Source organism: Ambystoma mexicanum, chromosome 5p, assembly GCF_040938575.1.
Source record: "Ambystoma mexicanum isolate Mex_15411 chromosome 5p, UKY_AmexF1_1, whole genome shotgun sequence".
In the NCBI taxonomy this organism is placed as follows: Eukaryota; Metazoa; Chordata; class Amphibia; order Caudata; family Ambystomatidae; genus Ambystoma; species Ambystoma mexicanum.
In genome coordinates, this window is record NC_090930.1 from 1,359,171,441 (window position 1) to 1,359,199,208 (window position 27,768).

At 47.4% G+C, this 27,768-nt stretch overlaps 1 protein-coding gene across 4 annotated transcripts in view; it reads right to left on the reverse strand.

The window, feature by feature from the left end:
* The window catches only part of CTNND2 (catenin delta 2), a 3,553,726-nt gene that overhangs the window by 3,370,743 nt on the left and 155,215 nt on the right, over positions 1–27,768 (reverse strand). For all 4 annotated transcript variants that reach the window (XM_069613767.1, XM_069613768.1, XM_069613765.1 and 1 more), the window contains one exon: positions 12,031–12,137. The gene's annotated coding sequence lies outside the window, so the exon portion shown is untranslated. The remainder of the gene's footprint in view (positions 1–12,030; positions 12,138–27,768) is intronic.

Consider the following 27,768-nt stretch of genomic DNA (forward strand, 5'->3'; position numbering starts at 1 on the left):
AAAACTTTCAAGGACTGACAATAGCACGCTTTAAAAAAAATAATGCAGATGCCATGTGTTAGGAGATATTTAAAACTAAGAAAACACACATCATTCGGGACTGTGGACTGTCACTCATACAAGCAGTAACCCAGACCGACCCTGCTTAGTTTCAAAGCAAAGAAGAATACAGCCCCCTTAGGCCATGTTTCTCTAAGTGGTCTTGTAAGTTGGGCTCATTTATTAGGCAACATGGCCTTAGGTGGATAATCCCTTCCTCGCTTTGAAGCTGAGCTGGGTTTATTCCAGTTACTGCTGGGATGAGAAACCCACTGTTGCTGTAAAACTATGTTTTTATTAATGACTGGGGGACTACAAATACCAGAAGGCAATTCAGCAAAAAGCAAAAAATGGTCTCTGAGTGCAAAACTTTCAAGGACTGACAGTAGCACGGTTTAAAAAAATAAATAATTTGGATGCCCATTTGGTCGCCCATTCAAGCAGTAACCGGAACTGACCCAGCTTACCTTCAAAACGGGACTGACCCTCCTTAGCTTCAAAGCAAGGAAAGAGCCAGCTCGTTTCTCTAAGTGATCTTGTAACATTGACTCATTTAGTGGGCAACATAGCTTGAGGATGCTGGCCCCTTCCTCACTTTGACGCTAAGCAGGATCTGTCCTGGTTACTTCATGGATGGGAGACCTGGATGGCAATCGTGTCACAGGCTATGGGCTTTGGCTTTGGCCATGGGCGGTATTTTTTTCACCCCTGATGTCACTAAAGCTGTAAAAATATCTTTCTTTTAAAACGGTAACTGCGGGTACTGAACTACACATACCCTCGAATATCCATAGTCCTTTATAGCCGTGAATATCGGAAAAACGGCAGAAAATAAAATGCTTTCCTAGGCCCTCACCAAGTGCCCTCCTCATCTGTGCCCACTTCCCAGGTGGCCTCCTAACCTCCCCTGCCCTCTTCCTTCCCCCCACAACACATGCTGTTTCTGTGACACAGTTTGCTTTGAGATGTCGGCTATTCGCGACTATAGCCCAGGCTACATAAAGCTTTGTGTTGCAAACTCAGTACCTAGACCCCCTCCAACTTCCATCTTTCACTTGGTACCCTCTATCCACCCCCCCTCTAGCCTGATGGCATTTGCATGTTTTATTTTTTTTTACCTGAAATTGATTTTTCTTGTGTTTCATTTTCCCATATCCTCGGCTATAACCTCAAATATCTCTCACATCTATAGAAAAACAAGATGGCGGCTTTTTCTTTTCTGAAAACACCCAATCTTGGGTAAATCCCTAAGATATAACTATCTATTTTTGAAAAGTGGGCACCCCTTCTCCGTCAAATATTTAAATAGCTACAGCATGGAAATAACCCCAAACAAAGCATGAATGGCGAGTTAACATTTTGTGCCCAAGTTGTTTTGGACCTGGTCCAAATCCGTCCAGTAGTTTGGGCTGTGCGCTTTGGCAAAAATGTATCTTCTCTGTCGATCGTAAAATGAATGGGAAGTAGGCCACAACTTTGGCAAATGTTTTCGTTGTCTTTCTTATTTTTTAATGTATCTTTACGAAACTTTACAGTCTGGGATGGGGGACCACGAGTCCCTAATCACTCGCAATTTCGGTCAAATCCGTCAATCCAAACAAAAGTTATTAACAATAGAAATTTAAGGGCTTTCTCTGGGAGTCCGACTCAACTTAACTATAGTGCGGCTATTGCCGCCCTATAATGGGTATGTTAGGATGGATCATAGTGTGCCTGCAAGTATGTCGGGTCATGAGATGCATGCATGCATTTGTATCTCTGGAAGGGATTTACAGTTCCCAACCACACAAGGTGTATGGTTGGTCACTGTAAACCCCTTGCCGTGACTGCTGGCATAGATAGGTGGTGTGTCAGCAGCTTCATGCATATGATCTACATTCACCATTACTGGCATGGATAGGAGAACCTATCTATGCGAGTAATGGTCATTTTAAATGACATGCATGACGCTACTGCCCTAACCTTTCTATGCCAGTAATGGTCACTTTAAATCACATGTATGTTGGCCTTCAACCTTGATGAATTTAAGGTGAACATTAGTGGCATTTATAGGTTGTGGGCCACAAGCTATCTATGACAGTTATGGTCACTTTAAATCATGTACATGAAGCACTTCATGCATGTGATTTGAAGTGACTATTCCCGGAAAATATAGATTTTGGCAGCAGCTTCTTTCATGTGCTTTAAAGTGGCCCTGTCTGGCATAGATGGTTGTTCTATCCATGCCAGTAAGAGTCACTTTACATTACATGCATGAAGGGGCTACCACAGCTTATCCATGCCTATAATTGTAATTTTTAACCATATGCATGAAGTGCTTCAGCCTTCATGCATGTGATTTAAAATGACCATTACTGGCATAATATAAGTTACTGACACGATCCTTTTAACAATATTGACACACTAATAATCCCTATTCTCAAAATAAGAAAGCAAAACCAACAGTCAATCAGTCAATATGTTTACTTCGAATATAAACATCCATGAAACATACAGGATAAAACACACAAAAGGATAAAACTATTGCAGCAGAACATACTAGTGCATCAATATAAAACCAACAGCAGTTCCAAAGATAAAACCCATTAACTAAAAATAAGAACCCCTGGATAATGAAGCACTGAACCTCAACCATCTGATCCTAGATACAACAGTCTTTTTCACATATGTCGCAAAGAAAGATGGCTGAGATTGATTCTTCAAATGTAATAAAAAAAAGATTACAGCTCCCCCCATATTATGGTAAGCAATAAAGTCAATGGTGTTGTCAACTATCCTCAGGGTGCATGTGCACGTGTCCAGCAAGTGGGTGCAACCTACCCACCGTTAACTTAAATGTATTTAACCTCAGTTGAGGGATTATTTTCCTGTGTGAGTTACCCAGAATCAGGCTGAAATATGGGAGAGGCCTCTGCACGTCTGTTAGATCCTGTTGTTTACACAGGTCATCTGCTCTGCCTCTTCACATTGTGCTTCAAACAGTTCCAACGATGTAGTTGAGCTTAACATTTGTTGGTCGCTGCTGGGATGCTCAAGTGCCTTGTGAAACAACTCTAGTTCTAAGCCAAAGGGTCGCATAGCGGTTATATGATGTGTGACATTCTTCAACAATATCTTTGCACAAAGACCGTCATGCAGACCTCCAGATTTTTAGCCAAAGCCATTGCTCCCCGCAAATATAGGCATCATTATGGAAAGGTATTTTGGCTGCAGAGCGCAGAATTCCCAAGAGAAAGCACATTTTCAAACTTAACTTACTTACCCATACTCAAGCCCCAGACCTTGGCCTTGTATAGCTCCTGGGCAGATGTTTTTGCATTATAGACCTTTCTCACATCCTCAAAAGATGCACTGCCAATCTTCCTATATAGGGTCATAAGTGATACTAAGAACTGTTGAATTATGCTTTGGATATTTCTCACCTGAGACCCAAGAAAGATAATCTGCAAACAGTTATATGAGGTATTTGAACAAACCAACCATCTCTAAATATGAACCCTTTCCCATGTACCTTAGAGTCATTTTTTTCTGTTTAGCCAAACTACATTCTTTTCAATTTGTTGGAGTGTATAATTAGGCTGTTGTCATCACAGAATTTAGTAAAGGCACCATGGAACCTAGTTAGGGCTATTTTGGTTTTGGCCAGAGTTACTGAATCATCTGCAAAGCAGAGTAATAGAGTTTAGACCCATTTATTTGAGGGGAGTTTGCTGATGGCGACTAGCCATTTGTCCAGTCCATTTACAATCAAAATAAATATTAAGAAGGCCAAGACGCAGCCTTAGTTAACCAGAAAGGACATTTCTGTCAATGGCACTGAACCTAGGACAGGTTTTATTCTCTTGGGATAATTCCGCATTGAAGTTAAGCAACCTCTCTGGTACACTGCTACTGTGGCGTTAACACACAATCTGCCGGGCCAGATCGGGTGTTAAGGCATTTAGCACCACAGGTTACCTCGGGCGCTAAACAAAAAGGTTTTTCCTTCCTACAATGGGACACGCGCTCCTCCTGTTGTAGGAAGGAAAAACCTTTATCCATGTGGCCGCCATGGAAAGGGAAGGCTCTTCCCTTTCCATCGCAGCCGTTGTGAGCAGAGAGGAAGTTATGGCTGCGGCGGCGAGTGCTGCCACAGCTGCAATAAGGTAAGTGTGGGGGCAGGGTTGTGGATTCAAAATTAAAAAAGTGAGTGGGGGAAGAGGGCGGTGGGGGAGCCGGCCTACAGGCAGCTTGGAACGCGGGCTTACACTGGCGGTGCAAGCCTGCATTCCTAGCCACATGATTGGCTGGCTAACCTCTGTTGGGTGCTAATGGCAATTACTAACCGAATCTTACTCCTTGGGACCAGATCAAATGCAGTGCTTATGTCAAGGAAGGTGAGAAACAATTGTTCCTTAATTACCAACAAGGTTTTTCACATAATTAGATGCAAAACAAGGCAGTGAATGATCATGCCCCTTCTCCTCTGGAAGCCAAACTGTGATGGTACAATAATCACATTTTTAATAACCCAATATAACAAATTACCCTGCACGATAGCCAGAGGATTGAAGTTCCAGAACTTGTCTGACATTAACCATGCACTCAGCACAGCAAAAATGCTCCCAACTACAGATCCCCTACTTGAGTTAGACCCAGAATGATGATTGCCACAATTACAACAGTGAATCCTCAAAGCTCTAGACAAGCTTGTCCAAAATAATCCTCCCAAACCCTCGACGAAAACACAAGCAGCAAGATGCCTGGCCCTCCAGATGAATACATTAAAGACGAACAATAGAAAGCTGGAACGCATATGGCAGGAAAAATACAACATGCCCCACAGTTGCGTCACAAAAATAATGTAAAAAACGATGAACTAATCCACGAATTACGTCATTAAAGGCAACCAAAAAAATGGTATTGACCAACACACTTAATGCCTATAATTATAAAGAGGCCTACTAACTTCCTTAATAGGTGTCATGTTTATTTAAACAAAAGTTGGAGTTTTATAAAACCTATGCTTTCGACACAAGAATAACACGATTGTATGGTACAGGGTCAGAGATAAATACAACAGCCAAAAGAACATGATGAAAGGAATTAAATTGAGGGAAGTGGAAGTGACAATTTCTTCCAACAAACCCAAAAGGTTTATAAATTATACAAATTTCCTAATGGAAAACAAAATAAAAATATCTTGGGAGTCAACTTTACTGATGAATCAGGTCCAAATCATAAATACAATTATATGTATTCACAGTATTACCCAATGGCCAACCTTGGCCTGGTATAACGTTTGCTTCCAGTAAAGGTTGTAGGAAATCTTGTGAGTGTGAAATCATTGTACTTTCTATGACAGTGTCACGTGGCGCGACGGCAACGTTCTGCCATTGCGCGTGTGCATAAATAAAGGGGGTGTCCCGCAACACGCTTGTCTGTGACGGGAGCCCGATGCAACACGCTTGTCTGTGACAGGAGCCCGATGAGAAGAGTCCTGTGTCTGTGTGTCTTACTGAAGGTATTCCGTGCAAAGCCTTATCACAGTAGTCCTGGGGGATGATTACATTATCACATTGGTCAACGAGGATGCAGCTCGGCAGGGGGATAACTTTCTGATGCAATATTTTGCTTTGGTAACGCTTTTCGACGCCTGTCAGAGGCATTAACCCTTGCGGGGAATACAACCATTGCCATTTTGGGTCCATACGGTAGCAGCTCCACCTGGGGAGTGCTTGTGCGCAGTGAGGGAAATTCTTGGAGCCCACAAGGGCTAAAACATAGCAGGAAAGCCACAGGGGCCACAGCTTGGCCAGAAGGGCTCTTTATTTAAAATAAAAACAAAAAATGTTTTCATTTCTCTCTGGGACAATTATTCTACTCTTGTTCCATCGAACAGCAGACTGTGCCTACCCGAGGACCTCATATAACATCCTGAGGTGCTCTACAGGTGCAAACCGCGCCCTTCAAGAACAAGAGGGTGCCTGTGCAGTGTTGCCACCAGGGAAGTGCACCTGACGAAGCAGACTGTGCACTCCACCCATGTAGAAGGTGCCTGTGCGGTCTGCCACCATGAGTGAAGCAAGAGATGCCGACCAATACGCTGCAGGGCCCCAGCAAGCTAGAGAAATACCCCGCCAACAAGGCACACTTGCACCGATGCCTGAATTTGACACCTTGGGTAATCCCTCAAAGCTGGGGCCAAAGTGGCTGCTCTGGATCGAGAAGCTTGACATGTACTTCAAAGCAACCAGTGAGACGGACGACGAAGCCAAAGTGGCAAACCTCATTTACACAGCTGGATCTGAGGTACATAGTATATTCAAGTCCCTCCCTCCCACCAATGACTCATACCAGACTGCTAAAGATTGCCTTAAGGAACACTTTATGCCACTGGCAAACCAGGACTTTGAGAGGTTTTTCATGTGCAGTGAGAAACAGAGAAAAGAGGAATCTCTCGATCAGGTCTATGGCAGGCTTTGTCACCTGCCGAGCACATGCAGTCGGGAGAATGAGGATGGTATGGTGCGTAACCAGCTGATGCAGGGGTGTAGCTCAGGAAAACTGTGCCGACAGGACCTCCGACAGCCTGAACCAATGCTGGCTTGCATTCTAGAGATGAGGAGGTCATATGAGTTGGCAGACAGCCGTGCCACCAAAATGGATGCCGCGATCAGATCATTAAAAGTAGGGGGTGCATGTGCGACAGGGAGACGCCATTGAGACCTAGATGGCCCCCAAACAAGTTTGAGACACTGCAGCCATGCCCCAAGTGTGGCTACGACCTCCCACATGCTTGGGAATGCCCAGCGAAGGGGAGAGTGTGTGGATGCTGTGCAGCAGTTGGACACTTTGCTAGGGTGTGCAGAGCCCCCACTCCAAACACCATTCCCAGAGTGCCCAGCAGAACACCAGTGACACTCTGTCGCAACAAAGAGAAATGGCAGTTGTGGAACAAGAGATGCCAAATCTGGATCTGGCAGAAGAAGAGGAATGGGAGGAAGAGATTTTCTTTATCTCGAGTATTGACTCTCTCAAAAAGAGGAGACAGCCTATATGAAAAGTGGCCGTAAGTGAAACAATGACACCTGTGCTTGTGGACACCGGCGCATCTGTGTGCGCGCTGGTGACCCGCCACAATGAGGCACTACCAGGACCCCCAACACTAGCAAATGCACATGCCAAAATATTCTCGTTTGGGGGGGCTCAACCACTGCCCCTCAGAGGTGCATTTGTGACCAAGGTTGCCCATGAGGGTAAGGAAATCAGAGCGAAATTCTTTGTCACGGACATGAGCACACACTCCCTGCTGAGCTTAACAGCAGCAGATGTCCTGTGCATTTTTCACTTTGCCCTCACAGTATACGCCAAAGACATCAATGAGACTCTGGAGTGGTTTGCTACAGTATTCAAAGGTGTTGGGAAACTCAAGGGCAAACCCATTAAACTGCACATTGATGAGACTGTGCGCCCAACAGCAATGAAGCAGCGGCGAATACCGTTTCACCTGAGACAACAGGTGGAAAAGGAGCTACACAACCTAGTAAACATGGACATCATAGAAAGAGTGGAGGGCCTCACCCCATGGGTGTCCCCTATTGTCGTGGCTGTCATACCAAAGCAACCCGGATCCATCCAAATCTGTGTAGATATGAGGCTGCCTAACCCAGCAATCAAGTACGAGAGACATATCACATCTATCCTGGATGATGTGGTGGGAGAATTGCAAGGGGCGAGAGTATTTTCCAAACTAGACCTGCGGTCTGGGTGCCACCAACTGGAGCTTCACCCGGATTTGCGCTACATCACGACCTTCATGACTCACCATGGGTTGTACCAGCACAAACGCCTCAGCTTCGGAGTCTCATCTGCGGCTGAAGTTTTTCAAAACGTCATCCGAGGGGGTTTGGCTGGCCTTGAAAGAGTAATAAACCTGAGCGACAACATCTTGGTTTATGCCATGTCAGAGACTGAACCTTGAGAAAGCACTAGAAAGAATTCAGAACATAGGACTTACTCTGCACCGTGAAAAGTGTGAATTCCCAATTTCCCCAGACCTGCAAAAAAGTCAGAGACATCCAGGAGACGAAACCACCAGAAAATGTGTCGGAGGTGAGAAGCTTTTTAGGAATGGTGACCTACTGCGGTAGGTTCATACCCAATCTGGTGACCCTCTCGGAACCCCTCTCTATGCTGAGTAGGAAAGATACGACCTGGATGTGGTCTGAAAATGAACAAAGTGCCTTTAACACCATCAAAAGGCACTCACAGGGGAGGAATCAATGGCTTTCTCTGACCCCAAGAAAGAATCAGCAATTACCATTGACGCCAGTTTGGTCGGACAAGGAGCAGTACTCTCACAGCCAGATGCCCAAGGACAGATGAAGCTGATTGCATATTCCAGCAAAGCACTCACCAGCACAGAACAACGATACTCACAGATAGAGAGGGAGGCGCTGGCAGTATTATGGGGATGCTAGCATTTTCACATATACATACTAGGAAAGTCTGTCACAGTGATAACTGATCACAAACCGCTACTCCCTATCATGGCGGGGTCATTGTCAAAACCACCCCCCAGGATTGAACGGTGGATGCTGGCCCTCATTGAGTATGGAGTTGTACTGACCTACAGATCGGAGCCCACATCCCTCAGACTACTTATCGTGGCACCCCAGCTATGGCGGGGCACAAGAGGCATCAACATCTGTGGACATTGAGGAGCAGGTTCGTCTGGCGGCGGAAGCAGCAAAGCCTGTGGCTCTTACCCTGGAAGAAGTGGCAGAGGACTCGAAAGAGGATTAGTGTTTTCAAGTAAACCAGGAGGCCATGGTCAGTGGTGAGTGGAAAACTGTACTATCCAATACCGCTCACAGAAACCGAGAGATGCAACAAGATCTGGAACAACTGTGGCGACTCCGGCATGAGCTGTCAGTGACGGGCGACATGTTGCTACTACAGCGCTGCCAGATAGTGATTCTGCATGCACTGATAGAAAGGGTGCTGGAGTTGGCACACTGCAGTCACCAAAGGACAGCAAAGACCAAAGCGAGACTGCGACCTAAGGTCTGGTTCCCGGGCTTGGAAGCAAAAGTAGATGACCATGTGGGCAAGTGTGTCTGGTGCCAAGCAACTGCCCCAGTCACCAAAGAGCCAAGAATTGAATCCATGGTCAGGAGTGAAGAACCATGGGACGTTGTCCACGTTGACTTCAGGTCAATAGGAAGAGGGATGTATTTCCTCGTAATGATAGACCAGTGGTCCAGGTAGCCAGAGGTCGAGCTGGTGGAGTCCACCTCATGTAAGCAGATCATACAGGCAATGGAGAAGGTATTTGCTACACACGGCTTGCCTAGAATCATCTGCTCGGAGAATGCACTGCCAATTCATCAGGGAAACTTTGCAGAGTTAATGGCAGATTGTGGCATTACGCACAGGAGGGTAAGTAACACCAGGATGGCCTCGGGCCAATGGAGAGGCTGAACGCTTCATGAGAACACTAACTAAAGTGTTACACATAGCCCAAGGCCAGAGGAACGAGCTGAGGAGAACTCTTTACCAGTTTCTAAGACAGTACAGAACCACCCCTCACCAAACTACGTGGGTGCCGCCGGCTGAAGCACTCTTCAGGAGATGTCCAAGAGCTCTTCTCCCAGAGGCGGAAGGTCGGCCGCCGGGCATTGTTGATGACAACAAGATGTCGGAGGACCGAAGAGCTCACAATGAGGGTGAAAGAATCCAACATCTTAAACCACCGGACATAGAGGTCGGTGGCACTGCCATGGTACGAAACTGTCATCCTGAAGGGAAGCTGTCCCTCACTTACGAGCCATCTCCCTAGGTAGTTTTCCAGGTTAAGGGCTCAATGGTGACTGCTGCTGACCAAAGAGGAACTGTGACTAGGAACTCCAGTTTTTTTAGAAGGTGGGAGGGTGAGAGAAGTGGAGAGATCGACGGGTGGAAGTTTCTCCGTCCCGGACTGCCAGCAGGGAGCAAAATCCTGAAGAGAGTGCAGGAGAGGCCAAGCCCACCCCAGGTGAGGCAGAAGAAGAGGCCAGGGAGGCATCAGCTAGCGACAGATACCCCTGCAGAGAAAGCCGGAAATGCCCAGTGCGCTTCAGAGACATAATGGGCGACCAGATCTGAAAGGACCGAGTCCTCCACTATTGTTCATGTTGGGCCTACCACGTTCTGCCGTTGCACGTTTGTATAAATAAAGGGGGCGGTCACGTGAAACGCCAGTGTACCCCGGGAGCCCGATGAGAAGAGTCATGTGTCCGTGTGTCTTACTGAAGGTACTGGGGGCAAGGCCTTACCACTGGGGTCCAGAGGGCTGATTACATTATCACACTTTCCATGTCTTGCAAAATATGAGGGAAGTGAGAGGCATGGATTTTCGCACTTCACATACACAAACACATCTTGCCATTCAACTGAAGTTCTTGGGCCCAAATAAGAAGTAACTGTGAATGAGGATATTTGTTATAGACATGTTTTCCTAATGTTTTATTTGAAGTGAATAATATGGGTGCTGATGTAATGAAACAGAGTCCGCGTGTATAATCTCATTGTTATTCTGGCTAATACAAATTATTTTCCACTTTTCGAGAAGTATGATGGTATGTTAATTTTTTTCCTTTTATAGAGATTCGATCAATACACAAATGCATAGAATATATTTGAATATATTTGACTTTGTTAGACATTGAATGACCTGATTTTCCTTTGTTGACTGGGTTCCCTATTGTGTCTGCGTATAACAAAGATTGTCACGCAAATGTTGTGTTTGGGCTTTCAGACAAAAGAAAAACCTATCCATAACAGCCTGCATCTATCAATATTACTCTTCTCTGGGTTGTTTAAAATGAGAAAAGGAATCGACAAGTGTTCTCCACGAGTTAAGAGACAGTGGACCTCATTATAAGCATGGCGGTCTGGGAACTACGGTACCGGTAAGCATGCCGGTACCTTAGTTGGACCGCCATACTACGAGCTGTGCTCGTGGGTACCTGTCAGCCCGCCAGGTCTGGCCTGGCGGGCAGAGCGGCACCCATGAGCGCAGATTGTCGGATGCACCGGCACCGTCTTTAACGGTGCCGGTGTATCTGACGTCCACATTCCCATTGAGCCCTATGGGGCTCAAATGAGAATGGGGACTGACAGGCACCGGCACCCGGCAATGCAGGAATTGCCTGGTCCGGCAATGTTGGAATTACCCGGTAATTCCTCATTGACGTGTGGCGGAAAAAATGCAACTTTGGCAGCAGCCGTGCCTGTTTTAGAGACAAAAAGGGAAAACGGGAAAAAAACTTGACATTTGCACATTTTCTTCCAAGGTCTTCGGAGAGACTGGTAGAAGCTGGTGCCAGTAGAACCTTCATTGGAGATGTGAATGGCTGGGGGAAGTTAATTTAGGGCATTATCCAGTGCTGTTTGATTGACTCATCTCATTTGACGAGCACTGCAGACAAAAAAGGTCAACAGTGCTGCAGACAGATAATTTAATTAATCTTTTATAAAGCGCTGAATACCAGAGTCTAGTTTCTAAACGCAAGACCGGGATTCAAACCTGTGTTGCTCTGTGCGCATGGGCGTAATTTTAAGGGGGGACAGAGGTGTTTGTCCCCCTCAACTTTCATGGCACACCATTTTGTCCCCATTCATTTGGATGGGGCACCTTTTCTTCAGATGCCATGTCCCCCCCAACATTTTCAGCAAAGTTACTCCACTGTCTGTGCGTTGCTTCTGATCTATCCTCTGGGCCCTTCACAGTAATTCTGCAGATTTCTTGAACAGCTAAGAACAGTTCTCTGGGCCTTAGGTGCAGGCCAACATACAGCAATATGTTGCTGATTTCCTGCTGCAGGCCTCAGCAAACCGAAAATACTCAAAGTATGGATCTATTTGTTGCAATTGTTTAGGCTTCAAGGTACTCACTTCTTTCCTCCTGATAAAATGCTCTTTTCCAATTGTACTTTCAGAAGCTACATTAATAATGTAACGACTTACCAGCGCGTGATAACTCTTCATCCGTGTGGCAGATATTTGCTGCAGTTTTTTCTACACCATGCCCTGCTGAAGAAGTCTTTTAGATGTAGGTCCCCCAAATATTGTTGCTGCAAATTTACAATGAATTGAATTAAATACACGTTAGAATGAAGCAGATTCACTTCTTTTCATAAAACATGCTGATACAAAGATATTCTCTATTATTAATGGAATTTCTCATTTTAATCGTAGGATCAATCAGACGGAGTTCAAGAAAATATCACACCCAAGCATCATTCAAGCTTTGAAAAATGCATTTTTACTGGAGTGACATTTCTGTTTTAGGGATAAATTGTTTGTATAAGATGTCACATTCCTTTTATTATTTGCTAGGAACTGGGCGAAGAACGGTGATGATGAGCATTAATCAGCTTGTTGTTCGGGAAAGTTGAACACACTGTCCACGTTGTTTACATCACATATTTTCTTTTATCAAGGCATTACTATTGTTTACAAATACACAGACCTAATATGCTCTCTAGCAACAGCTTTTGATCTTTTTCTTCCAACGTTCATCCTCCTCCCTCTCCAACTCCCCAAATGTTTTGTCAACCTTTAAAGATTAGATCTTGTAGCCTGAAAGTACTGGCCACGAGTTCCTTTTAGCAAGTATGCCTCAGCTTCTAGTCACATGTTGGCATTAAGGGTCTATGCTGGGGTCTGCAACCTGCGGCTCTCCAGATGTGTTGGACTACGAATCCAATGATGCCTCACCACAGACTATGATGGCTAGGGATGATGGGGGTTATAGTCAAAAACAACTGGAGAGCCAGTGGTTGTAGGACCCGATGGGTTCATGCAGATCTACACACCTACTAAGGTGAACAGCTAAGCAGAAGCCATGCACTTACCAACTATGGACTTTTAGGTCACTCTACTGGCTGGATCCAACGTAAATAAAATAATGTTCTGCTTCCCAGCCCTTTGACAAGTGTTTGGATGCTAAAGAAGCACAACAATTTACCATGCAATGTGAACATTTGTACCATCTTACCTCAGACTCTGCAGAAACGTTTTATCGAATTAATGAAGACTACTGGTAAGTAACTGAGGCATTACCCAGTCATCCCCTTCCTCGTCCCAGTGCATATTACCATTAAAGATATACCCAAGTGGTATACTTCAAGCTTGCAGAAGATATGCAGGGGTCCAATTTAAAATGATGTTTTGGGATCTCCTTGTCTACAGCTGGGAAAAACCACCTGCATATGTTAACAACAAAACAATTATTGATCTGGTCTAATTTAAGGTTTTCAAGTGCAAAAGTGCAGTGGAATAAAGGTAAATATGCTTTGGTGCACAAGCAGTTTCAGTTGGTGCCTTTTTGGATCTGAGTAAAAACATTATCACAGAATGTTAATATATGGATGGGGAACAATGAATTCAAGGCAGCATGGGTTGGGGAGGTAGCTATATGGCGCAATTGAGAATATGTTTCCTGTTGCAAATTCCAATTGTGATTTCCCTCTTTTTATAGCTAAGGTTGCAAAATATGAGCTCCATTTTGAACTTCTTTAAATTCCAACCATAATAACTGTTTCACGCCAAAGAGGGAACTTGCTTGCCCCTGTCTTCCTCTCTACTTTGGTCTCTTCCTCTGACCTCTCCATTGACCCATCTTCCTTTCATCACTCCATTGTTCACTGTAACCTCTTAAGATGATACCGTGTGCCACTGGCAACTCCGTCAACATGTGCATTGGAGCCTAAAGAAGCTTCAGCATACACGCCCAATGTTTTAACCTTTTCCATGATGTTAATACAGTTTCGTTCATAATTCATATGGTTGTACTACAGGCCCAACTTGGCTCTAGCCCTCATAGATCCAAAGTTCATCAGCTCCGTCTTGGCGCTGTTTAATCACATCCAGTTACTGGACATCCAGCTTTTTATCACAGCATAGATGTTAACTATTCTGGCTGAGCCTGCCTCATAGTCTCCACTCAACTCCATCCGTAGTTGAGTGTCATCCGCCTAGTTTGAAAAATGAAGACCCTGGGTGGTTAGCAAAACGCAGAGGGGCTTTATATACAGGTTGGACACTGTGCGTGATAAACGAGCCCCCTGGGTGACCTCCCAATATATTGGCTCAGTTTCAGAAAAAGCGTCACCCCAGCATACCCGAGAGTTCCTTTGAAAAGCTGATCCAGTTTCTGGCCCCTACCGAGGACTCTCCAATGGTAGAAAAGGTATCCAGTAAATGCCTATGGTCGAGCAGGTTGAAAGCGGCCTATGGATCTAAAAGAATCAGCAGAGCAGACCTGCTCTCTTTCAGTACTTCTAGCATACACGTCCGGAAGTCTAGTAAAGCGGTTTCTGTACCGTGATTTGCTCGGAAATCTGATTGTTTTGGGTGGTAATGTTGGTATTAGTAATGTTTATTTATATAGTGCCTATACGCAGGCAAGTGTTTCAAAGCGCTCAAGGAGGGAAGGAACACGGGGGGAAAAACAACACTCGCTCAGAGCCCTTGAATACCGGTCTGCACAGGCAGATAAATTGAATATGATACAAATAACAGTTTACATACAGCAAATAGGGCTGCCGGCGATTCTGCGTTTTTTTCAAGTGCATATTAAGGGGTGAAGACAATGAAGAACAGACAATACGATCATCAGGCGGGCTGTATACAGATCGTGCAAGTGTGGGAGGGGAAGGGACGTGTAGGGGACCAAGCGTGCTCTGTCAGTAGAGACTGGTGAAGTGTGGAGAGAGAAGCTCTCAAGGTTTTATTACAAGTGCAGTGGGTTGTAGGCCCTAGTGGCAAGTGCAGAAGGACTGGCAGTGGTGCCTGGGACCTGTAAGACTCTGAGGTACACCAGGCGGCCAGTCAATAAAATGTGTGGAAGGAGTGCTAGGTTAGCAGGGTAAGGGGAGAGAGAAGGAAGAGGAGAAGAGGAAGGTCTTGAGGAGTTTCCAGAACTTGAGAATTTCAGGCTCAAGACAGAGGGTGGCAGGGAGGCTGTTCCAGAGGGAGACACCTGCTGCTGAAAGGGATCTCCCTCCAAATCTCTGCTTGGAGAATCGGCTCACTTGCAGAAGGTTAGATGTAGATGAGCAGAGGGCTCGAGAGGGACAGTATTTAGGAAAGCAACGTTGAAGGTAAGTAGGTCCCAGGCCCCAAAAAGCCTTGTCGACAATGCAGAGGGTCTTGGATTTGATCATTGCAGCCACGGGGAGCCAGTGAAAGGAATTCAGCACCACAGAGATGCGGTCCCTAGGCTTGAGGCTAAGGATAAATCTTGTGTTTCTGTTCTGGATGAGTAGCAGAGGGTGCAGGGTGGAAGCAGTGAGGTTGGGGAAGAGGCTGTTGCAGTAGTCCAGCATGGAGAGAACTAGGGCTCTGGAGACAGTGAGCCACCAAGGGAAAGTGAGAAAAGGTAGAGTGCCTCTAAGGAGATGCAGTTGATAGTTAAACCTTTTTGAAATGTCAGAAATTTGAGAGGAGAAAGAGAGAGTGGAGTTGAAGATGACCCCACGGTTTTTGGCCTCACAGGTGGTGGTAGGCGCAGGGCAGGGAGGCCGCACAGAGTGAGAGAGGGAAAGAGGGAGCAGGAGTCCCAATGCGAAGAACCTCAGTTTTACTGGCATTGAGACAAAGGTCGTTTGCATCACACCATGACTGAATAGCAGACAGACAGTCAGGTATGAGTGAGGAGGAGGAGGCGGCGGAGGGTAGCTTGAAGGATAGTTGTGTGTCATACGCATAACACTGGAAATTAGAAGTGAAAGTGGCGATTGCATGTGCCAGGGCAGCCATATATACGTTGAAGAGCCAGGGGGATAGGTTAGAACCCTGGGGAACGCTGCAGGTTGAGAGGGTGATAGTCGAGAGAAAGGAACCAAGTTCGAACTGGGAAGTGCAGTCGGAGGGAAAAGCGGTTAACCAAGCCAGAGCCTGACCTGTGATTCCCAGGGTGTCAGGAAGCTGTGAGATCAGGATGTTGTAGTTAACCATGTCAAAGGGAGAGGAGAGATCAAGGAGAATGAGGACAGAGGGAGTGTTAGTGTCAATATTTGAGAGCAGATCTTCACGGGTGTTCAGAAGAGCAGTTTCCGTACCTCTAGATGCTCTAAAGCCAGACTGATGGTCGTGGAAACAACTGATTGATTCCGTGTGGAGGTTTAGCTGAAAGATGGCCAGATTCTCCAGGAGGTTGCCCAGGAAAGGAGTGATAGAGATCGGGCGGTAGATTGACGAAATGGAAGGGTTCGCAGAGGGTTTCTTGAGAAGAGGTTGCACAAGGGAGTGTTTGAGAGCAGTTGGGAAAACTCCAGTGCAAAAGGAGAGGTTGCAAAGGTTGGCCAAGGCTGGTGCAAGGGAGCGAATGTTGTCCTTGATAGTTTTGTAGGGGCAAGGGGCAACTTTCTTGGATGAGGCCTTCATAAACCTGACTTGTCTCGTGACCTCATCAGGTGTGACGGGAGAAAGAGAGGAAAGTGGAGGTGGAGGTGGGGCCAAGGGAGGTGTAAAAAGGTAAGACGGCAGGCAGGTAAGGACACAACGTGGTACTTTTGGTAAGTTTATTCTCTCTTAATGTAAGTTGGTATCGTTGAAGAGACACTGGCAGCACCCCACCCGGCAGGCATCAGTTCAGCTCTAACTGTCAACAGACAGAGCACACGCACTTCACCCAGCCTCACACACCAACATTCCACTATCCAGGAACCGTGTGCGAACTCCCCATTACACCTGAGATACAACACTTCTCCCCCCGACAGATTCATCAACCCAACGGGGCACCATTCAAGATGCACAACATGTGGCCACCATGCCATGCCCCCAACCTGTAAAGAGAGAAAACTCAAGCCACCCCAACACTCACAATAATCAACGTAGCCAGGTAGTACAACATCTGCCCACTGCAACCAACCAAGTAGGATAACAAAAACCAACAACCACAATATATACAGAACCAGCAAAACTAGAAAACCCACAGAACATCTCCTGAATCCTACTTCTCAAACCCCCAACGGGACCATCACCCTCGAGGACAAAACAAAAACTATGCACTACTGCCAACCCTGAGCTGCCCCTCGGAGCTCAGGCCTGCCACACCTGACACACCTGAATAGCAAAACTAACAAGCCCGAAAACCATCCGTGCACACTTAACACCTTCCACCCGGGCTGCCCCCCAGGGCCTCCAGCCTGCCAAACCAGAGCACTAACCAACCGGCCAAAGGACACTCCCGGCCATCCATGACACTCAACCAGCACAACACACAGGCACCGGTCCACCAAAAATGTCATTAGAAAACACCAGACAGGAACCAAAGAAACACTAGACACCCCTTACTGGCTGAAAAACACCATCTAGCCAACACCCTATACCCTAGGAAACACCACACATTCAGCACACACTCCTCTAACACCAAACCACCTTTTACTAACCAGGAACCCCAATGAACACGCACTGCCGCCAATGACAAATGCCCGTCAACTTAAACACATCACCATACAAAAGTGAGAGAACAGGCAGGTACCGTAATAGCCACTAAAACAAAACTCACTAGGGGTATCCAAATGCTGCAATAGATCCACCCGGTCATTTATGGCAGGAGCAAAACAACACAGCCGTATTACCAACAATAGGTACTAGCGCTTCTCACACTAGGACTAAATGAGCAAACATCACAGGGAACACCACTAAAACCCATATGATTCTAACAACAAAATGCGGGCATTACTACCCGCACCATCCTAGGCCGCGCACCTAGTTCCGAACCCACCCGGCATTCAGAACTATTACCTAGTCTGCGCACCTAGTTCCGAACCCACCCGGCATTCAGAACTACTAACCCAGAACAATAAACCGAGGCACCCATAACCGCACCAACATAGTCCAAGCCCTCCCGGGACTCGTAACTACACGTAACCACCTCAACATGCAGGCACCCAAATCGCCACGCACGTCTCCACAACTGCACATGCAGGCCCATCAATTCGCATAAATAGCATGATCATAAACTCACTTCAAGGTGCATTCATAACATGGACGATAGGGAAGCATATAGAACCCATGGACACGCTACCCAGGAGTCTGAGGGCAAATTACCCTCAAGTCCAGCCCAAATGTCCCAAAGGCATGGAAAAACCATAAAACATGCAAAAACATTTTTTTCAAATATCCTTATTATAGGAAACATCCCTCCTGAGTCCACCTCCCTCGAGTCCGACCATTTCCCAAGAATAAAGACAAACTTAGGACGACAACGGAACCCCCACTGCACCCGAAAGGAAAAACATTACATAAGTAGCAAATAACATTGCATCTATGTAAGAAAAAAAAACAAATACCAATGACAAATGGGCCACAACACAAACAGTCATACAGCACTCACACCATCACGGCCCAACAAAATACAACTAGAAAATAGGCCACAGCATGAAATAAAATGCACTTACACGCTGGCCTGCGACGACACCATAAGGTTAAACCTCAGTTATTGCAAGGTCATTTAAATCATGTAAAAATCGTATATCTCTTCATCAAATTTCTTGAGGGCTCGTAGACGATCGCGGCACGCGAAACAAAAGGACTTGTGCAAGCACCCTTCCTGTTCGCATACAGAACACTAATGTAAACACTCCTTCGCCCGAAATACCGAAGATTGTCCATCTCTGTGCTTCCTCTTCATGGAAGTCACTCCGCCACCTGTCATGCACACGTCAACAGCCTCCCCCTGAACAAAGCCAACGGTGCCCAAGGATTCCATGCTAGACCGCGGGCTATCTGTACCTCCCACAGACTCGATAGTCAGATCGCTGCACACTACGAACGCACCAAACCTGCGTTCCACAGCAGCGCGTGCATTGCGCACCACCGGCACGCATGTGCCTTGGCCATTCTCACCAAGACCGTCAGGATCCAGGCCCAGTGAACAGCCCCCAGAACCAGACCCACAGCAGGCACAGCGCAGGTGATGTTCCTCTGCAGATGCCGTGGCCATATCGAAACACTGTTGCCGAAGGTGCACTCGTCAGTCCCAACGCAGGATGTTCAAGGACTGGACCCGAGGAGCTCCCGATGCCACTGTTCCGAACCACACTCCTCGACCCGAAAACTGGACCCCAGGACTGGACCAAGGGATTGGACCCTCAGCACTGGACCCAGAGGCTTCGCAACTCCGGTGGCCCCCACTACAGCTACAGGGTGCTGAACCCTCAGCACTGGACCCAGGGGCTCCGCGACTCTGGTGGCCCCCGCGACAGACTACAGGGCGCTCCTCAGCCCAAAGGTTGGACCGTCTGCACTGGACCCTCGGCACTGGCCCAAAGGGCTCCACAACTCCGGTGGCCCCCGCTGCAGACAGCCGGGCGGGAAATACTCCTAAACAGAAGAAACACTGGGCCCAGCACCCTGCCGGGTGGGATGGTTATGCTGGAGGGCAGTGTCCTCTTCCGCGCTCCGCTGCCCCCTCCGCAGCAGCACAAATCCTCGTCGCCAGAGTAATAAGGTAAGACGGCAGGCAGGTAAGGACACAACGTGGTACTTTTGGTAAGTTCATTGTCTCTTAATGTAAGTTGGTATCGTTGAAGAGACACTGGCAGCACCCCACCCGGCAGGCATCAGATCAGCTCTGTCAACCGACAGAGCACACGCACGTCACCCAGCCTCACACACCAACATTCCACTATCCAGGAACCGCGCGCGCACTCCCCATTACACCTGAGATACAACAGGAGGCTCAGGTGCTGATGTGTGCTGTGGTGTGGTGTGAAGGGAGGAGAGGATGTCTTGGGTTTTTGTGGTGAAGTGTGCAGCCAGGGCCGAGCAGAGGTCCTGGGTGGGAGTGACAGAGGAGGAGGCTGCTGCAGGATTGGCCAGTTCTTTGCAGACTTTGAAAAGTGTGGCTGTGTTGTTTGATGCAGCGGAGATGCAGGGTTGAATAAAGACTCTTTTCTTGGAGCAGATGCAGTCGATATTGCCTTGGAAGGTGGCAGCAGGCCAGTTTGTCAAATGATCCACCAGACGAATTCCATTTCTGCTCAGCTGCCCGGCACTTGCATTTCAGAGCAGCCAGGTCGGAGTCGTACCAAGAGTTGCACTTTTTGGGTGGCTTCAGTTGGGCGCTCATGACAGGGGCAAGAATATCAAGAGTGTTGGAGATAGAGAGATTAAGGGCAGTGAGGGCTGTGTCAGGGTGGGAGTCATCCGCAGGAATGGAAGGGGGAGAGTAGGTGGAGGCGAAGGCAGCCAATGTGACTTTTTTTTCATGGGTCTGGTGATCTTAAAGCTGAGTGGCTGTGATGGGTCAGTTGCTGTCAGAGGAGCGGAAAGCTTCAAGTGAGTTGATAGAAGACAGTGGTCAGTCTAAGAGACAGAGATAGTGAGAGGGATAGAGAGTGGGATGTCAGTGGAGATGAGAGCATCCAACGTGTGGCCCGCGGTATGGGTGTAGCCAGAGGGTAGAATATATGGATGGAAGATATCAGAAACTTCAAAGTGTTGCTGAAGCTGGGAAGTTACTACCTTGTCTATGCTTTTCAACAGGAGCAGAGTGTTCATGATAGGGCGCAGGCTATTGGGGTATTTTGGGTTCAGAACAGGCTTTTTAAGCAAGGGAGTGACAATGACTTGCTTGATAGCATCAGGGACAAAACCGTGGTCGAACGAGGCATTGCCGAAACCTGCCAAGAAAGTAGCAAAGAGCACAGGAATGTCCAAGATGATCTTAACCGGCATACTCTCACCAGGGCAGGAGGTAGGACACATGACTTAAGAAAGGTACATTTGTCTACCTCATTTATTGATTTGAAGGAGACGTTTGAGACTTCTTTATTCTCCGGTATCTGTATCACCTGATCCCAGTCTTGTCACCAATCCTTTCAAGCTAGTACTTGCTCTCAGAACCAGGTGAGCAGGAAGCACCAGATCCTTTATCCTGTAGATATTATCCTAGGAAAACCACCATTAAAGATTCCATTGGATCTGAGGAATAACTGGGGTCAGAAAGACACAGGCCAAGGAGTGTGAGTCCCTCTTGGAGAGGACATGCCTGACTAGCGGAGGTTCAGATTTGCCTAGGGGTGATCAAAGATGCAGAAAGCCCTATCACATTGGACTTGGTGCCAATGCTGTGCTGAGTTGGATCTCTTTTATAGAAGAGACTGGAAATCGTCTTGGAGTTATAAGGCACAAATAGGAGGATAGAAGAACTTGTTGTATGGAAGAAAACTCCTATATATTTCAAGTGATGAACGAAATTAGAGTTTTGAAAATGCATTAACCACGCATGAGCTCAACGAAGCGCAAACCCTCTATGTGTCCTGAGTCATTTGAGGAAGATAAGACACATTGACTAACCAGGCATCTAAGTAAGGACGAACTTGAATTCCCTCTACATGATGAAGCAGCACTTAGTGTGCAAGCACCTTTGCAAAGGCTATTGTGAATTACTCAAGGTCGTAGGAAAATGCCTGGAACTGGAAGTGGCCCTCTGGTGTGGGACGGCAAAGGAATCCCTGGTTGTGAGGATCGAGGGGCATATGGAAGAATGCATCCTTCCTAATCAAAGAACCAAGAAACTCCTCTACCCCATTCAAGAGTTCTGGAGAGGCCCATCTCAAAGGGAAGCTAATCACACCCTTCGGGTCTATGATAGGTGGACATTCTCCCAAATTCTTTGTGACCAACAACAGGTTGGAGTATACCCCTAAGAACAATTCCAAGGAAGGAGCAGGAAGGACAGCACCTTTGGACAGTAGTTCATGCACACCCAACAAATGATCTGTAACTATATAGGGATCTTAGACCATGGGGTAAGAATAACATCCTAGTCTGGGGTAAAGAAAATAAATTATTGAGTAACCCCTGTAGCCTATTTCAAGGACCCACATCCTCCTGCCAGTTCTTGGAAAGGTAGAGTAGACTTCTCCCACTGCATAGGCATTAAGGCTGAGTGTAGTAAGATTCAGAGGGAGTGAGCAGGAGTACTTTATTATCCATACTTGACCCCTTCATTGACCTTATCCTCTGTACTTGGCCCCTACCCTGGCCTATGTCTTAAAGGAGGTTCAAGATCTAGAATAGCTTGGTTACAGTGGAACAAGTTTGGAATTGCTTTGGATGTTCTGAATGAAAATGAATGGCCATCTCTGTCCCCTTTGCCTGTTTCACCAACTCATGAAAAAAGGAGGCACAAACACCTTCTGAAAAATAAAAGGGATTTATTTATCTATTTGTTGTGCATTTGTAAGGAGCTTATACATCAAGTTAATTGTGTTTCAAAGTGCCAACATGGCAACAGGGAGGGAACATGTGTGTTAGGCAAAACTGCATGCAGTACCCTCTGGGACCACTACACACAATTAGGCCTACAGGTGTAAGCAAAACCAACCTTTGGTATAGGTCTATACAACACCGTTTTTGGTAGCGAGCTGAGCAGCCAGGCTTATCTCAAGAGCGAATGTGAGCAGTACAAGTATTTACACAGAGGACCTTCAATCACAGTGGTTCAAGTAGACACTTATACTCAGGGTTTCCTGGTAAAACACTTTTTAATTTATTACACAATCATTTAGAAAACATTTCACTAGTAGAAAATGGTATTACCCAAATTGTTCGAACACAATTGCTCAAATGACCTAATTGACCGAAAGTCAAGGGTCCAAATGGACCTTTGCAAAATTGACCACACATATATATATATGATCTCCACACCAGTTTCTTTTTGCCTGACCACTCCACCTCTATTTTGGAGGAGGTAGTTCACATATGGGCGAGCTCTCTCCACTTCTTCACTTGTCATGCGTAGTGTTAAGTGACATTTGTCAACATGCAGGACGCCTGGGTGGCAGCCTGCTTACTGCAGGCCAAGGACTTATTTCATGAACAGCAGGATGCACCCTCAGCTACCCCTGTTGGGGGCAGTAAAAAAAGAGACATCAATGTGAGCAAGGAGCTTCTGCTCCTTAAAGATATTGAAAAAATTAGGTAAAAAGGAAATCTCTAAGTGGTGGGAAGAACATTCTTTACAAAACTATTTGGATGTTGGCTGTGTACCTCGCGGTCTCTGTGTAATGACAACACCATTGTTTGAAGACCAGGACCTTCAGATGCTTGAGGAGTGGGGTGGAGCGAATAAACATTGCTCAGAACAGTTTTTGGCGATTTTGGTCAAATATGCCAAACAAGATCGTACTGCTGCACTCGAACAGCTGGAAACAAAAGAGACTGAATTAATTGCCATACCAAGCACAGGAGAGGGCAAAAAATTGCAGGCTAGAATTGAAGAAGGCTTGATTCCATATGAGGAGGACATTAAACAACGTAAACATAGAAAGTTCATGAGGGACAGAATCGATTATGAATTAGGAAGGGTTTTCACGTTTGCTAAACATTTCGATTCCCTACGTAAAACTTTGGATACCCGATCAGTGCCAACTGTACCAGTGGAAATGGGCATTGTCTCTTCTGAATCCAATATCTCGGCTTCAGAGAATGATGAGCCGATGATTAAATTGAATTTTTTAGAAGAGATGTGCCTCCTTTGCCAAGATTGAAAAAAATCAAAAACGAGACAGGGGATGCGGCAGGGGCAAAGGAAGAGGAAAACGAACTCCAGTACCAAGAGGACAACCAACTCCGGCAGGAAGAAAACCTGCCGAGGCCAGTGTGGGAGACGGCTCAAAAGTGGATCTGCAGAGACAAATGCGCTCTGGAACCAAACCTTAAAAAACAACACTATGGCCCTCATTACGAGCATGGAGGTAATGAAGGCGGAATGGTAATACCGGCATCGAGTACCGGTCCAGGCCATTACGAGCCTCAAAACCCGGCATTACCACCACCGCCTGTACCATGCCCCTACTTACCGGCATGCGCACGTCCATGCGCCCTTGGCGGTGGCAATACCCGGATGCCGCTAACAGGAGGACATCACAAGTAAGGCGGGCATGCACCTACCGGCATCCCGAAGGCGTTAAATAGGGTCTGGACAATGGTGCTACTACATGCATCGTGGATCACCCGTATATAGCAACCTGCTGTGTACCAAACTGCCACAGGTGCACTCAATCACCACAGGTGGAGCCAATGGAGCCAGGCCCAGCACAAAAGGAGCCCACCCAAACACCACACCCCTTCCAACACCAACATGATGCCACTTGCTGTAGCAATCCTGGGGCTAGAGGACATGCCTGCACTGCTACACCAGGAGCAACAACAACTACAACAACAACAGGCAGCACAGAGGAGACGCAGGAGGTGAAGGAGGGTGAGACAGACCCAGCAAGTCCCACCAGTGCAGCCAGTGGTACCACGTAGGCAGCCACCAATCCCTCGCATCAGAGCCAGTCCATTCAACCTAACCCCTGAGCAGATCCACACTCTGTACCGTTTGGACCGGGACACCATCACCACCATAGTGGACATGATACACGATGACATTGTCAGCCTGATGGAAATCTGCACTGCCATCCCCCCTCTACTGAAGGTAGTGTCTGTGCTCCACTTCCTCACCACAGTCACCTACTAGCACACAGTGGGTCAGCTGCATGGCATATCACCACCACTCTTTACACGCATGCTGACCCAAGTGCTGGATGCCCTCCTGAAGCATGCAAGCATCCACATATCCCTACCACGGACTGGCCAGGAGCTCGCTGACGTAGGCTTCCATGCACTGGCAGGCATGCCGAATTGCATCGGTGCCCTCGACTGCACCCATGTAGAATTGGTGGTCCCCCATGCCAATGAGGTGGCGTACCGCAATCGTAAGCGATACCACTCCATCAATGTGCAGATGGTATGTGACTCCAGCAAGATGATCACACATTGTTGTGCCCGATATCCCAGATCCACACATGATGCCCTGGTGCTGCGTAACTCATTGCTACCCCTCTACATGGAGCGACATGCTGGACGATGTGCCTGGCTGCTCAGTAAGTTGCCTGACTGACCCATGGCAGTGCAGTGGGGAGGTGAGATTGGGGGGGGTGCATACTCCACCTGGGTGATATTGGGGGGGGATAAATATTCCACCTGGGTGAGATTGGGCGGTGAGTGGACAATGCACACACAGCTAAACACCGTTGCCCTGAATATCCCAACCTGAGCATGACACATCAATGCCATACATAAGACCAATACTGCACAGCAATGGCAATATGCCAGACGCACAAGCAGGCCACCATGGGAATGTCAAGCGATGGATGATAAAATATGATTACAGCTGTGGCAATGCTGCTAGTGGGAATACATACAGAGTACCATACATCGCCAATATGGGTGGCAAGACATTGTTCCGCATCACAGTACATCTGCATCAGCATGCAAGGCAACACCCTGCATCATCTGGACAATGCAATCCACACCAGCAGACCATAGAACAGTACACATTGCATCACATGAATCTGTGTGCATAAATCCAGGGACATGTGCATGTCAACACCAAATAGCTGCAGCCATGGCAGTGATTTCAAATGGTGTCAGGTCAGAAATTGACTTACACATACCTCATTGTGCTCCCATGCAGTGATGGTGGCTATCCCTTGAAGCCGTGGCTACTTACCCCTGTACAGAACCCGGAGAACAGGCACGAAGAGGAGTACAATGAGGTATGTTCATACCCGCACCCGTGTTGTAATTGAGCATAACTTTGGCCTGTTGAAGGCACGGTTCCGCTGCCTCAGTAGGTCAGGTCTGGTGGAGCACTCCTTTACGGGGCTGAGAAGGTGGGAAAGATCACCAAGGTCTGTGTCATGCTGCACAACATGTGCATCCGGAGAAACATATCACTGCCACCTGACATTGACCTGCATGCACCGGGTGAGTATGATGAGGATGGAGGAGAAGCAGCACCCCTGGCAGTTCGCGATGCACAAGATGGCTGTGCTGTGAGCCAATCACTGATTGACGATTTCTTCTGAACCACAGGGATGCTGATGGTTCTGTGTTAGTACTACACTGGGCACTGGGATTGTGTGGACATGGACAGAGGGTGTGTGGGGAGTTGGGCACTGTGCGCTGCCATGAATTAAATAAACACACATGAAATGAACAATGTTCAGTGATGATATGATTTTGAACACAACGGGTGTATTGGAAATGTAACATTATTGTGCTTCATCCCTCCACCTCACACATGCCCTCCCCCCTCCCCACCCCAAAAACCCCCCAACACTCCATACCCCCCCAACACCCCATACCCCACCAACACCCCAAACACCCCAACCCCCCCAAACACCTCCAAAAACCCCCAAACACCACTAACACCACGTCCCCCTCACCAATTGTCATCCCACACACGATGTGCTAATCATGAATATCCCAAGGTGGCAATTAGCATATGCAGGGTGGACCTGCTAGTTCCAGCCCCTCTTCGTGTCTGGGGGCAGCATGTCCGTGTGGCGTGTGCTGCGCCTGGTCATGCGCACAGGGCTTGCGGGTGTCGAGCTGGCAGGTGAGGTTGATGGGGTGGAGGTGGATGGCTATGTGACCGCCGGCGCAGGTTGTTGCTGCTGCATAAGGTCTACAATCCTGCCAAGGACCTGTTTAACTGCAGCTAAACTGTCTCAGATGACAATGGTGTTGGAGTTCATGGCCATTATGGAAGCCACATTTGCCTCCCGTATCTCACGGCGGGTCAGTTCCCCCTCCGCCACATACTGCCGGACCAGTTCAATCATACTGTCCCGGCGGGCCTCGACCCTTGTCAGGCGGGCCTCCATGTTAGTGGGGGCTGTGGAGGTGGACGGTGCAGTAGCAGGGTGGCCCATTGCTGGACTGCCCTCTGATGTTTTCGACAGATGCGGACTCCCCAGTACAACGGCATGCTCCTGCATGGGGCATACTGGTGTGCTCTGTGTGGAGTGCTGGGGGGTGGGCTGGGAGCTCGGGGTATGAGGAAACACCAGATGGATGTTGTTGTCCATGTCTAGGAATTCCTCGGCGTGGACCTCCATGTCGCTGAGGGGGGCAGTGGCTGCTACCTCCCCTATGGAACTGGTTGCAGCAGACTGCATTCCATCACCCTCTGCCTCTGCAAGAGTTGCCGACTCCGAGGTGGCAGTGTCGTTGGCTGGTGTCTCATTCTCTGCTGGCCTGGGCTGTACTGCTTGCCTGTGTTGCACTCTGGGTGTTGGTATTGCCCTGGAGGTAGAAGGTCCAGTGCCTTCTTGTCTGGCCCTGGATCCCTTTGAGGATGTTGTGGCCTTTGGGGCAGGGTCCTGGCCTTCACTTTCTGCATCTGTGCCCAGTGGGGGAGCAAAGGTTGCAGGGCATCAGTGATGGTGTTACGTGCAAGATGCATGATTTGGTGCTGTTCAGTAGTTCATGTTTCATGCATTGCATTCTTGTAGGTTTTGACCCACAGGGTACTTGTAATGGGGGCCATATTGGCATTCGCCGTGGACTCTCCTTTCTGGACTGATGTGTACTAAGTGGCATACCGTTGTATTGCGGTTTGAATAATGTGTGACATGTGAATGATCCCTGTGTGTTGGGTGACTGTTGATAATGGGCTTAGCACGCAGCATGCATTTTATTGTGCCAGGGTTTGGGCCACCATCTGGACATGGATCTGTATATATGTGTATGATGGCCCATGCATTGGCTTGGTTCACTTTCACATCTGTTGTGCTACGTCATGCTTTGGTTGTATGGGGTTTGTGGGGACACTCACCTCCATCTGCTGATGACGGCACACCCATCTCCATTTCTCTGAAGCCCTCAATCGATTCCATGTTGATTGTG